Raw genomic sequence first — 12,317 nt, 5'->3', positions numbered from 1 at the left:
CATGCAAGACTGTTGTTTTATTATTGTATTCTTGAAGAGACTGAAACTTAAGCTGAATCAGGGTCAGAAAGGAGTGTCACCTACTGTCTCTTTCACTTGCGAGAAGCTGTGGCCTTACACTACTACTAGTGTACTACTAATGGGTTGTACACAATATTATACAGATGGCCCTGTCTTTTTACATCTTTCCCAGCTGCCCTTGATGCCACAAAGGGGTGGCCATTTCACACTGTTCTGAATTGCTGTGTGTGTTCCCTCGAGTAAACTGAGTCCTGCTGGAGATGCATTCTATGTGGCGAGGTGTTTGCTGCTGTCTTGCAGTCCTGACTCTTCCCATGTGCAGTACACTCTGACCAGGCTCTTTTAGATATTCCACATGAGGAGGATTTAATGTGTTATTACCAAATTTACTTATTTGAAGATGGGATTTTGATTTAGCAGACTGAAGCAGCATGGACAATACAAGCACAATATAGCAGCTGCAACCTCCAGCTAGATCACAATACAAAGGAAATTCCCATTATGCTTACTTCCATGATGCTGGATATCTCCAATCACTAAGAAAAAATGTGTAGGTTGAAGCCATCTCAAGTCTGTAGCTCTCTTTAAAGCTCATTTTATTGTTTGTGTTTTGCTTTGTTTGGCTCTTGATTCTTATGGGCATAGTAGCTGTGGTGAAAATATGAACCATCGCCTGTGTTCATGGCTTTGGAGCTGTCTTTCACTATAGCAGTTTGTTGAACCCTTACAGCTTTGGAAATGGAAATGTTCATGGCTGCCTTCAAGATGTAATTTTAAATGTTTTTTGGTAGCATATTTTAGGCCAGGGTAAGGAGACAAAAATGGTGGAAATTGCTGGAGGACTGTGCTGGGAACTTTGTGCACATGCCATATTATCAGGACACTAACCTCCTGACCTTCTGGTCTTGTAAGGAACCTTGGGCTGGTGAGTGTCTGGGCAGGCACTGTGTCCCTCCTCAGAGGCTGATACAGTCTCACTGCTCTGAGCAAAGCCTAGAAAAAGGCAGCAGCAGGTAAATTAGTGTGGGAGGCAAGGGAAGAGCCTGCAATGCCTTTGCAACTCTGGTGTTATAACTGCTTAACCTCAAAGAGAGAGTAAAACACAGCCCTGCAGTGTTAGCTTGCCTGCTGGATTTAGAGCCACAACACCTCTTTACCCTCTACTCCAGGCCAGCTGCCAACTGCAGAATAAAACCTAGACAATAGTTGTCATTCTCACTATATTTCTTGTCTTGGGAGGCTGTGCCCGTGTGTGCTCAAGGAACTGCAAGCAGGGGAGAACATGGAGATGATGCCCCTCATTTGCCCTGCAGTGGGAATCAGCAGATCACCCTTGTTGGTCTTGGGCTAGCCATCCATCCCTAGCACAGGGTGGCTGCAGGGGGGCACTGAAGTGAAGTTGCAGTATTGGGAGTTGCCTCTTGGACATGCTACAGCACCATTTCAGAAATCTCTGAGCTTGTGCTGGAGCCACTGCAGTCTATCTACAGCTTGTCCGTGCTGGGGAATCCACGACTGACTTGGCACTCCTCACATGGCCTCACCAGCACTGAGGGTAGAGGAAGAGCAAATTCCCCTGAGCAGTTCTTAATGCACTTCTAAGTACAGCTGAGGATGGTGTTGGTCATTTTTGCAGGAAGCCAGTGTTGCTGGCTCAGACTCAGCTTACTGTCCAGCAGGACCTTACAGAACTTCTGCAAAGCTGCTTGCCAGCTTCACAAGTCCCCAGCATGTGCCAGTGCAAGGACCTACTCTCCTTCAATGGCAGGATGGTGCAATTGCCCTTGCTGTGCTTTATCACATTCCTCCCTGCCCAGCCCTACATTCCTCCTATTGAGGTGCCCCCAAAGGTCAGCACAACTGTCTGCTGGTACCTTTTGCTCCTTCTACTTTTATATGCTCTCTACACTTGCTTGAGTCTGTGCTGTCCCTTTCTGTAGGTCACTAAGGGTTCAACAGCTTTGGATTTGTTTTGTAAACAGTTTCTGTTTTTCTGCTCAGAAATCCAGGCTGACTACTCCTGAACACCTTCTGATTCTGCATGCCTTTGGAAATGTTTTCCAGGGGGATTTTCTCCAACATCTTCCAAAGGATTGCATGAGGCTGTAGTTCATCTTCTTCCTTTCACAATTAGAAGGCAGGACTGAGAGTCAGCCATTTTCAACTTTTCCCACTCACCTCCACCTTTCAAAGAACACTGAGAGTGGCCTTGCAATGCCACTGGCTTTCACCTGCCTCAGCACACTCAGGTCAAACTCATCTGGCTCCACAAACCTGTATACATACAGGGTGTTGAAATATAACTTAACCTGGTCCTCCCTATTTTGAACCTCCCTATTCTGGTATACAGCAATTATCTACTTATCTACCTCAACAATATCCCTTTTTCTCTGCCAGCTTTCCCTCTCCTTAGAACCTAGTTATTTTCTTCAGATTCTCACCATGGCTGCCATGCTCGTGGGAATTAGGAGTCTACTATGAACAGCAGCTGTGCAACCAGTAGTTCATGCATAGCTTCTGCTGAGTCCTCTTTGGGTACAATGGAGAAAACTGCTTGGGTGTCTTCGCTCTTCAGCAGTGCCCCTACAGCCTGCTAGTTCCACTTGATAATTTTCAGGTCACCCCTGGAGTTGTCTTTGGTACCCATGTGAAAAGGCACTAATGTGTAGTAGAAAACCAGATAAGCCTTGGTAGCCTCTGCACAACATGCTCAATGAAAGCCCCACACAAGCAGCAAACCTCCCTAAATCTGATCAGCAGATATCAGGTTTCTGATCCCTGTAGTGGACAGCAGTGTTCTCTATCATTTGTCACTTCTTTCCAGTTGTTTGAAATGGCTCACATGCACCTAGGAAACACCTTTCTGTTGGTCCTGACAAGGCTGGAACTGAGACTGCATGGTTAGAGCTACCACACTTAAAATTCTGGACCTCTGATCTACTGGCAATTGCTGCTTCTGTCAGCAAAGTAATCTCTCCTGAGTAAGATCTTTGTGCAGAATTATAGTAAAAAATTTGACTTTAATTTTCTGTGTCATAACATGGCAAACATTGTGCCCTGTTCTCTCCAAATTCTTGTTTGGGAAAAAATGATGCACAATAATCTGTTTAAGCAAGTTCTTAAAATAATGTATACATAAATGAAAATTGTTTCCACTTCTGATTTTCTTTCCTCTTGTTTTGGCATGTTTTATCTTCAGTAGAAATTTGCACATCCAGTAACTGTGATCCAACCATAAACACCCATGAGGATTCTCAGAGAAGTGGGCTTAATAGCAGGAAGTGTTTTTCATCTCTCTCAGTGCTTAGCCATGAGATATGGATAGCATATGTAAGGGGCATCAGAAGTGGATAGAGGAAGCATAATTTTATTTCCTTTAACATTAGAGAGCTTGGGCCTTCATCTGCTTTGTATGCTGCCTCATATTCTTCCCTCTGTATTAGAGTGGGTGACTACACTTCTGATGACAAAGCTCTTCTGCTTTGTGTTGGATTTGATGCTTTATATTTTCACCATCTTGATTCATGTGGGTATAATTGATCAGATCTTGCATGGTCTATGAGAAAATACCATCAGTACCTTACCTCAGCTTCAGGTCTATGTGTTTTACATGCCAAAGTGAAATCTTTGCACTGATTCCACATCTCTGTAACACTTGGTATGGACAAATTTGAGCAAGGAACAAAAAATTCTGGTGAGTAAACCTGAGGGGTAGTCTGTTGGGTAGAATCATCTAAAAGTAAAGGTAATGTGTTTTGAATCAAACTTTACTTCCTACAGGTAGCCTACAGAACACTTTTTTTTTTGTTGTTGTTGGTTTTTTTTTTGGTTTTTTTTTTTTTTTTTTTTTGCCAGGGCCTGGAGCTAGGGATTCTTCAATTTTCACAAAGATGTTCCTACAGAATTCTTTCATAGGAATTTAGGCGAGCCTTTTACAAAAAGTATGTTTAATACATCTGTTGTGATTTGTGAGGCAGCTTCTTCAGGAAGGTTTAAATGAAATTCTGCTCCTGCACCATCTTCATGAACAGGAGCACAAGATGCTTTGTCCCAGCAGGAAAAGCGGTAGAAATAACAGCATTTACAGCAAAGTGCAAAATAAGGAACTGATTTTACTTTCTATTGCTGCTGAAAGTGGTTGAAAATGGATTCAAGGGAGGGACTGTAAGTGTGTTCCTAAGGTTCGGACACTCTGATATGAAGTGTGTCACACTTTAATGAAAAATGTGCCACCTTTCATGAAAAGGTGTACATACAAATAAACACCTGGCTCAACATGTGCTTCTCTCCCCATTGAAAGGCAAATGTAGCAGACTTGTTTGCTATTCATTTGAATACCAGAAAGGAGCAAGTCAGTACACCAAATATTAAGCCCTTTCAGCTACCTAAAGATGACCATGTTGCTACAGAAGATGTTCCTCTCACGGGACCATTTTAGCTGCAGGCTCCTTTGTATGTCTGGAGAGGAGTTTTTATTACTCATCACAACTGCAAGCATTGGGTTACTAATTTTGGGAGTATGTGGCTCTTGGAACAGTATCTTTTAGACATAGGAGAAGAAAGGCCACCACCCAGGTCCCTGGTAAAGTTCACTGTGGTTTTTTGCAGTCAATTATAAAACCAATTGACTACAGAAAAAATGGAAATTAAGCGAATCAGTCTTTCCTGCCTGTCTTACTGGAGTATACCCAGATTCTGGGCAAGTTTTCTAGTCCAGTGGGACCACTCAAAGCTCACAGAGTGCTAAATAAAGTTTCCTAATGGTTAAGACAGGGTTCTATCTTCTGTATCACACCTCTAGAGCTGGACTTAAGAGTTCTAGCTTTCACTCTCCCCACCTCCATGTGATCCTCGCAGTCTCACACCTTTAGAGGGTCTCTTGTTTTAAAGAGAGGGGGGTTTGGGCAGGTTCTGTTCAGGGATGTATTGGTCAAGAGTAACAGCTGCTGTGGTTTAAATACAAGCCCTCTACTGCAGAGACCATCAGGCTTTCCCCAGACTCTCCTTGCCATACAAGACTGCTATAGGTACTGGGAGTCTGTGAAGCAAAGTTTGTGGTGTGAACTTCCTGGAAAGTGTTGTTCCAGAGCAGAGTTTGGTACCCTTTGTTCACAAGACTGACTCTGTACCTGCCATTTGTCTCCTGCTGCAGGTAACCCAGAGTGTTTCAGCTCTTCCATACTGGTATTGTGCTGTACTGGGTTGTTTTTCACACAAAAACCCTTGTGAAAGAAAAAAAGTTAGTTTTAGGTGCTTGTGCCCCTTCACAAATTTACTTCCTAATGCTTTGTTCAAGGCGGGGATGACAACTGGTGTCTTTGAAGACAGGTTTTGTCCTGTGAATCTGGGGCCTTGCGGTTTTTTTGCCTTACTTCCTCTATCCATTGTCCCTTCTTTCAATGGGTGGTTACTTTTTAAAATTTAGAGTGTAGCTGTTCTTTGGTTATGCAATCAATGCTCTGGTCCAAAATTGCAAGACCTTAAGTTAAATGCTTGTTTAAAATAAATTCCTCCTTCCAGATCAGTGATTTGTACCACTTTTTATTAAAAACCCTGAGAGTGTTTGGGAATCGATGCATTCCAGAGAATTTATGTTTCACTATCAAAATGGTGACAGACCCTTACTTACATCTCTTGCAGCTATCAGGTGCCTTCAGCTGAAATCAAATACCAAGTCCCACAGTCCAATACTTCATTGATTTCTACACCTCTTTTTCTTTATGTGCTTGACTTCTTTGACTCTAGACTTTAGGGTTTTTTGTGTTATTGTAAGCTTGTTCAATTAGGGAAGAAAACCCTCACCTTCAGTAAACATTAACTGGAATTTCGTTCTGAAGGGATTTCTCTGCCCTAAATGTAGCATTACATCAGTCCAGAAGAGGGAACTGTTGTTTCACATATGGTAAGTCCAAACAAATAGTTTAGAGCATAGTCTAATGTGAAGATGAAAAGACGAAAATGGTCTTCTCTAGAGACATAAACAATGAGGTCTGAAAATTGAGATATTTAGAGACTTTAACAAAACAACAAAATATATCAGACCATACAAATGCCACCTATCTTTGCTTTTTAGAGTATTCTTACAACGGTGATTTATATAAAAATGTGTAAATATAATTAAACTGTTTACCACAGAATAGTAGCACCTGAGATCACACTCACTTTCTGACATGGGAAATAAATTAATATTAATTGAGTTGTTTTGGTAATGTACTTGGGTTTAATTTGATTTTATGTTAAGTGCACGAGCCTTTCTCAGGAACAATAAATGCCCCATTAAAAAATGGATCTCTTCATCTGCAGCTTTCTGCTATAAGCCATTGCCAGAAATCAGAAAGGAGGAGTGTTTTCCTTCCCAAAAGATTTTACTGAAGTGAACACTGGCACTTCAAACTTAGATGTTGTAAATGCCTTGGTTTCTTTAAGAATCACTTATTGAGAGTAATTCTATAGTTATAGTTGTATTATTCAGTTCTTGTAAGTGCATGCTGAGATAATTTAACAGCTGGTGCCCTTGTAGCTAATGTTTGTCTTTGGAGAAGGGGCTTCCTTCTTACATCCTCTCAGTGATGATGGTATGTTTCAGTTGTTAACTATATTGTTTTTAGCCTATATGCTCAACATTTAATAAAACAATTGTATCCCAACATATCGTACATGTTTCTGTTATTGTGCATAAAATCATGCAAATGAGTGTGAAGTAACAAGTGAAGGCACTACACAAAGTCATTGAAATACTATCAACTTATTTGGACCTAAGACTGGGATTAGTAGTCCAAATTTAGGACTGAGAATGTGAGAGAATCATACCTTAATTGTTGTCAGGACAATGTGTAGGTGTTGTCTCCCTAGTACTAGTACCTACAACATGGAAGCGAGTCTGTAGAGCTGTTAGTACTGATGCTAGCTAGCATCTGTGGTTGGTTTGAATAAAAACTGCAGAGCTGCCATAAGATGCCAATTAATGGTTTGTTGGTCAAACCACAGCAATATTCTCACTGCTACTACTAAACAACAAGGGAATGTGTGCAGACTGATAAAACCAGACCTGTGGCTTTGTCTTAGTCCTGCTGATGTGTTGTCTAATCCTGGCACCTATTTTTATATGGCTTTCTCTGCTCTCTTACAGAGCCATCACTGGTTCATCTTACTGACAGAGGACAAAATTGATGAAGCATATTTAAGTAAAGCTGTCTGGGAGATGACACTGTAGAATGACTTGTGGTTACCACCAATAGGCTAAATGCATTTCTTAAGTGAATCCACATAAAATCAGCAGGACAGGGTTTCATATGTTGTGTGTCAACATTGCATTTTGCAGTAGAGCTAAATCAGTTTCTGAATCTGGGAGGAAATAGGTTTTCCCAGTTACAAGGAGTTTGTTCTCACTCCTTCTGCATTTCCAAAGTGATGGAATCTATTTTGCATAGTTCCGTTTAATTCATTTTCTTCTCCATCAGTCCTTGTACTTTCCCACTGATTTTAAAATTTTCCTTAGGAATAGTGACACGGTGGCAAGACAACTATGGTGGTTTGCCCTGAACCATCAAAAACCACACAATAAAATTTCTGCTCTGGAATCTTAATGATTGAAAATTCTATTCCAAATTGTAAGAACACAGCTTAATTTGCAGTTAAGATCAAAAGAAATTTTAATGACAACTTAGAGTAGCTCAACTTTTGTCAATAAACTCAGTAATAAGACTCCAAATGATACCTTGGGGCTATATTATACTCTTTCTCCACATATTACTTGTATTTGCAAGTGTTTTGCCACCATTTGAAGTGCTTTATAGGTTTTCTATACAAAAGGGTTTTGCTGTACTAGCAAACAGATGTATTCAAGCAAATATGATCTGATATCCATTAGGGAGAGTAAGTGTGGTTGACTCCAGTGTTTCTTCCTTAGCTGATTTTTGATTCCAGTTATGTATAGAGCACAGATGAAAGGACTAAAGGGGTCATTAGTCCATGTCTCTGCTTGAGGCAGGATTAAGTGCACCCACACCATTTTGGCAGGTGTTTATCTGGCCTATTAAAACCTCCAGTGATGGAGATGTGTGTCATCTTCAGGTAATCTGTGCCAGTTCTTTTCCCTCAATAGGATACTAATGTCTTGTCTGGATTTTTCTTTCTGTACATTAAGGTTGTTACTTTTTGTCCTATTTTGTGGAACTTTATGAGTACATTATTGCTTTTTACTCTGCAATAACTTTGTCTTGTTGGAGACTAAGTCCCTCAGTGAAATTACCCTCAGTTCATTCTCTTCTTCCTCACTGGATTTATCTCACTGATTCACTGGGTTATTTTAAGCAGTTCTGTTCAAATCTTATGATGCAACACTGTACACAGGCTCCCATAGGACAAAGTTGCATTCAAAGGTTATCTTGGCTGTGACCATGTTTCTGAATGCCTGTATGATTTTTTTATACCTATAGAAATGAATGGAATCATGCTCAATATACTCACTGTAAGACTGGCATCCTTTCTGTAGAGCTGCTACACTCTTTTCTCTTCATATTTCTCAGATTATGTTTTCTGTTTATGTGTAGTATTTCATGCATCTTGGTAAAAGTTTTTTATGCACACCTTGAAATAAAAATGTGCCTGAGGAGGTATGAGAGGTCAAACTTCAAAATTGTGCCATTAAGAGAAACAGGTGAATTCTTTTTTTTTCTGGAGGTTGCAGTGCTATGTTGAATTACAGCAACTGGAAATTCAGCTGTCTTAATTACTGGAAATCAATGAACAGTTGTCTAGCTATTTTTGCTCAACCATTCATGAAGCTGGGTGACTGCCTACCTGGCTCAAACTTTGCTTTAATTTGCTTCTCTTATGCTGCTTATAAAATGATTAGATGCCTTGATATCTTGTTCCTTAGAAGAGAGTATGAGAATGATTTGAGTGCAGAGTACCATAGGATGGCCTCATAATGAGGTCTTTTTCTTGAATTTTTGGTATTGGCAGAAAGTCTTATATTTCCCTGCTACACATAGGTTTCCTGAAATACACATAGTTGCTTATAAAAAAAAATTATGGGCTAAAAATATTAAAAAAATATTGGAGAAAAATCATTAAGTTCTGAGAAAAAGTGAAAGTAGGAAAGAGCAGGATGGAAGTAAGACTTCCCTTTCAGTTCTAAAATACTGACACCTGAAGGATACTATCATAGGAAGGCTGTTGTGAATTCTTTGGACTGTGACATCCTTGGGTTATGAAAGAGTGCTTATTGGATAAAATTTTAGCCAAATGTGAGGCACAGTGTCCCTTGTAAGAATACCTGGGTGGGGTTTTCCTGGATTGGGTAATGTGGAAGATAAGAACAGTCAATTTAAAAGTCCCTTCAGTCTTAAAATTATTGAGTGAGCAAAAGTTCAGTGAGAATACTGTTACCGAGACCAAGGCAAGTAATGTGGAAGGAAAGGTGAAAAGGAACACAGAAAATGAGGGAAATTCAGTACTAATAGGTAATATGGCCTCTAAAGAGGGAAGAATGAATAACAAAGCAGAGGTTCAACTTAATCTGCTGGGGTGTGATGGAAGATTGATGCAGATTTCAAAAGTCCATGGATTGGGCTCTTGAGATGCCCAGTAACTCATACGTAAACATAAGTATATACATCAATACATGTATGCACACACAGACATACTTTAGTGTTTGGAGCATTTGTTTTGGTATAAATAATTTTGAAGGTTTATTTGGGAGAACTTGAAAATGAAATTGTGTTCACCCATGAGAGAAAGACACTATTATGACTAACACAGTGTCAAGGGTCAATAATGGTTGGCTATTCTCTGTGCAATTGTGGCTTTCTTAAAGATTAAATTAAGAAGGATCTCCTGAAAAACAATAACAACTATGCTATCATTTTTCAGAGAATAAATAGATTTTAGATTTGGGACAGAGAAATCAGGAGATGTGTACTCCATCACTAAGAGAACTTACATACTTTCTGGGAAGGGTATGTGAGTCATTTTACTTGTGTGCTTCCTGTTAATAGGCAGAACCATCCTTTCTATTGGCATAGAACAGAGTATTTCAACGGAGCTGTCAGATGAAAACACAAATATCTCTTCCTAAAATGAGGAAAAAAGACAGGTTTCATAGAGCTTGATTTTATTTCTGACCTTTAAATTGGGGATGTGGAGAAAAAGAAGGGAAGGGAATGATTTTGGTGGCAATACTCCTCTATTAAACATGTTCAGTGTTCTGGGTCAAAAGGGGCATCCATCAATATTGCAAAGTACTCAGTGGAGCAGCTGTGGTGTCCAGTGTAGGCAGGTTACAAGCCATTGCTGCATATTAGCCATCTGGGAACAATTGGAAACGCCTGCCATTATCTGCCAGGGGCAGCAATTTGTAGGAACCACGCTGCATTATGATGGATTAACTCTGCAGCTGAAGGTGTCATGACCCATTTCTCTACATCTTCTTTGGGAAGAAAAGCAAAGCAAAGGCTTTTATTGTTGCAGTTTTAGGGTAAGGAATCTAATTTGTAATGATGCTGTAGGGCAGAAAGGAAGAAAGGCTTAAATAGCCACCATGCCTGTGAACAAAGCATGCACTTCAGTTCAGTACTTGGCTGCCTTCCTAGTTACCTACTTCAGTGAATTCCTTATTCAGGAATTATTTACATACTTTCATGGACATTGGAGCTAAGACATTAACACCAGTCTGGGACTTGTTTGCCAGGATGCTTCCTCAAGGATTGGTGATCTGCCCTCTCACTCCTACCCCTCCATCTCCAACTTGCTGTGCTCTGGCTGTCCTAACCAACTCCCATCAGCCTTAAGCTACTCTGATAGTCCTTGGCAGCCCAGCTCCTTTCAGTTCCTCCTTCAGGGAAGGCACTGAGTCTGTGGTACTCCTTTATGTGACACTGGCTTGGACACTTACAGGAAGTATGAGGCCTCCATTGTCTTCACCCTTGTCATGAGAATCTTTCTGAGCAATCTCTCTGTCTTTCATCTCATCTCATCTCATCTCATCATCTCATCTCATCTCATCTCATCTCATCTCATCTCATCTCATCTCATCTCATCTCATCTCATCTCATCTCATCATCTCATCTCATCTCATCTCATCTCATCTCATCTCATCTCATCTCACCTCATCTCATGTTTCCCTTTATCCTCATTCTGTTTCAGTACAACAGGTTGTGCAGCAGGTAGCTAATTCTATACAAATATGGGCATACAGACATATTCTACTCTCATGATACTCACATGCACATGCTCTACCACACACCACTGCTGATGTGTGTGTAGGTACTTTGGTAGTGGACTTCTTTCAGTGTGCAACTGATCATACTTACATTGTTTCTGAAGCAGGCACCGACAGGAGGTTTTGTAATTCTGTTTATTTGCTTGTTTTTATTCTTTTGCTTTGTTTTGTTTTTTTCTTTCTAAAGAGCATGGAAGCTATACATTTTGATTTCCTTTTTATTGGGGCAGGATGTCATCTGGTTGTGTGAATCCCTTTACTTCTAACCACCTCTCTGACCACTGTCGAGGCCTGTTTCCCTAGAACTGAAAGAGAAAATAAAATACCCTATTTGTTGGGCTAACTACTTAGTCTGTTGTTGGCAGTTGACTGATCTCCCATCTCAAGAAAATAACTACACCTGACCCCTTGATTAAAAATCTTTCAAGAAGTTTTAGTTATGTTTAAGGAAGAACAAATCAGTCTAAAACATCAAGCAGGAGGTTCCTACACTTCTGTCTTTTTTTTTATGGGCAGGTGAGTCAGGGCTTTATACAGAAATGCAGGACATTTTTGAGGAAAAGGTGAATATTTTTTTAATCTGAGGAGGGGATCCTGGTAGGTTTTGTCTTTGTCCCAACAAGCAGAGAAAATGTGATTTCTACTGTCTGGGATCAGATCCCTCTGTAATTCCTTTAATTGGAATTTGAATCCTGAACCTAAGCAGCAGTTAGTGTGCATTACCTTGAACAAGAGCAAAACAAATTTTTGGCTGAATTAAGATGCAGCACCTATACTCTCTCATGTTGATACTAGCATCAGTAACTGCATATTTTGAGCCCCCACTGATTTCCTCTGTAGTGATGGATATCTAGGACTGTGCAAGAATGATAGCAGTAGTAACAAGACAAGAGTCATTTTGATGGGAACAGGGCTGACATGAGGACCTTCTGTCCGGATGATTCTGTAATATTCCATATGACATTCTTTCCTCTGTAAGACACAATAAACAGTCTTACACTGCAGACTCCTTGTGATAAGAAGATAGAGGTTATGTGGACCTTTTCTTTGGAATGTGAAGCATAATCTACTC

The sequence above is a fragment of the Cinclus cinclus genome, chromosome Z (assembly GCF_963662255.1).
Source record: "Cinclus cinclus chromosome Z, bCinCin1.1, whole genome shotgun sequence".
Taxonomy (NCBI): domain Eukaryota; kingdom Metazoa; phylum Chordata; class Aves; order Passeriformes; family Cinclidae; genus Cinclus; species Cinclus cinclus.
The sequence above is the reverse complement of the archived record's forward strand: the minus strand, read 5'-3'. Positions refer to the sequence as shown.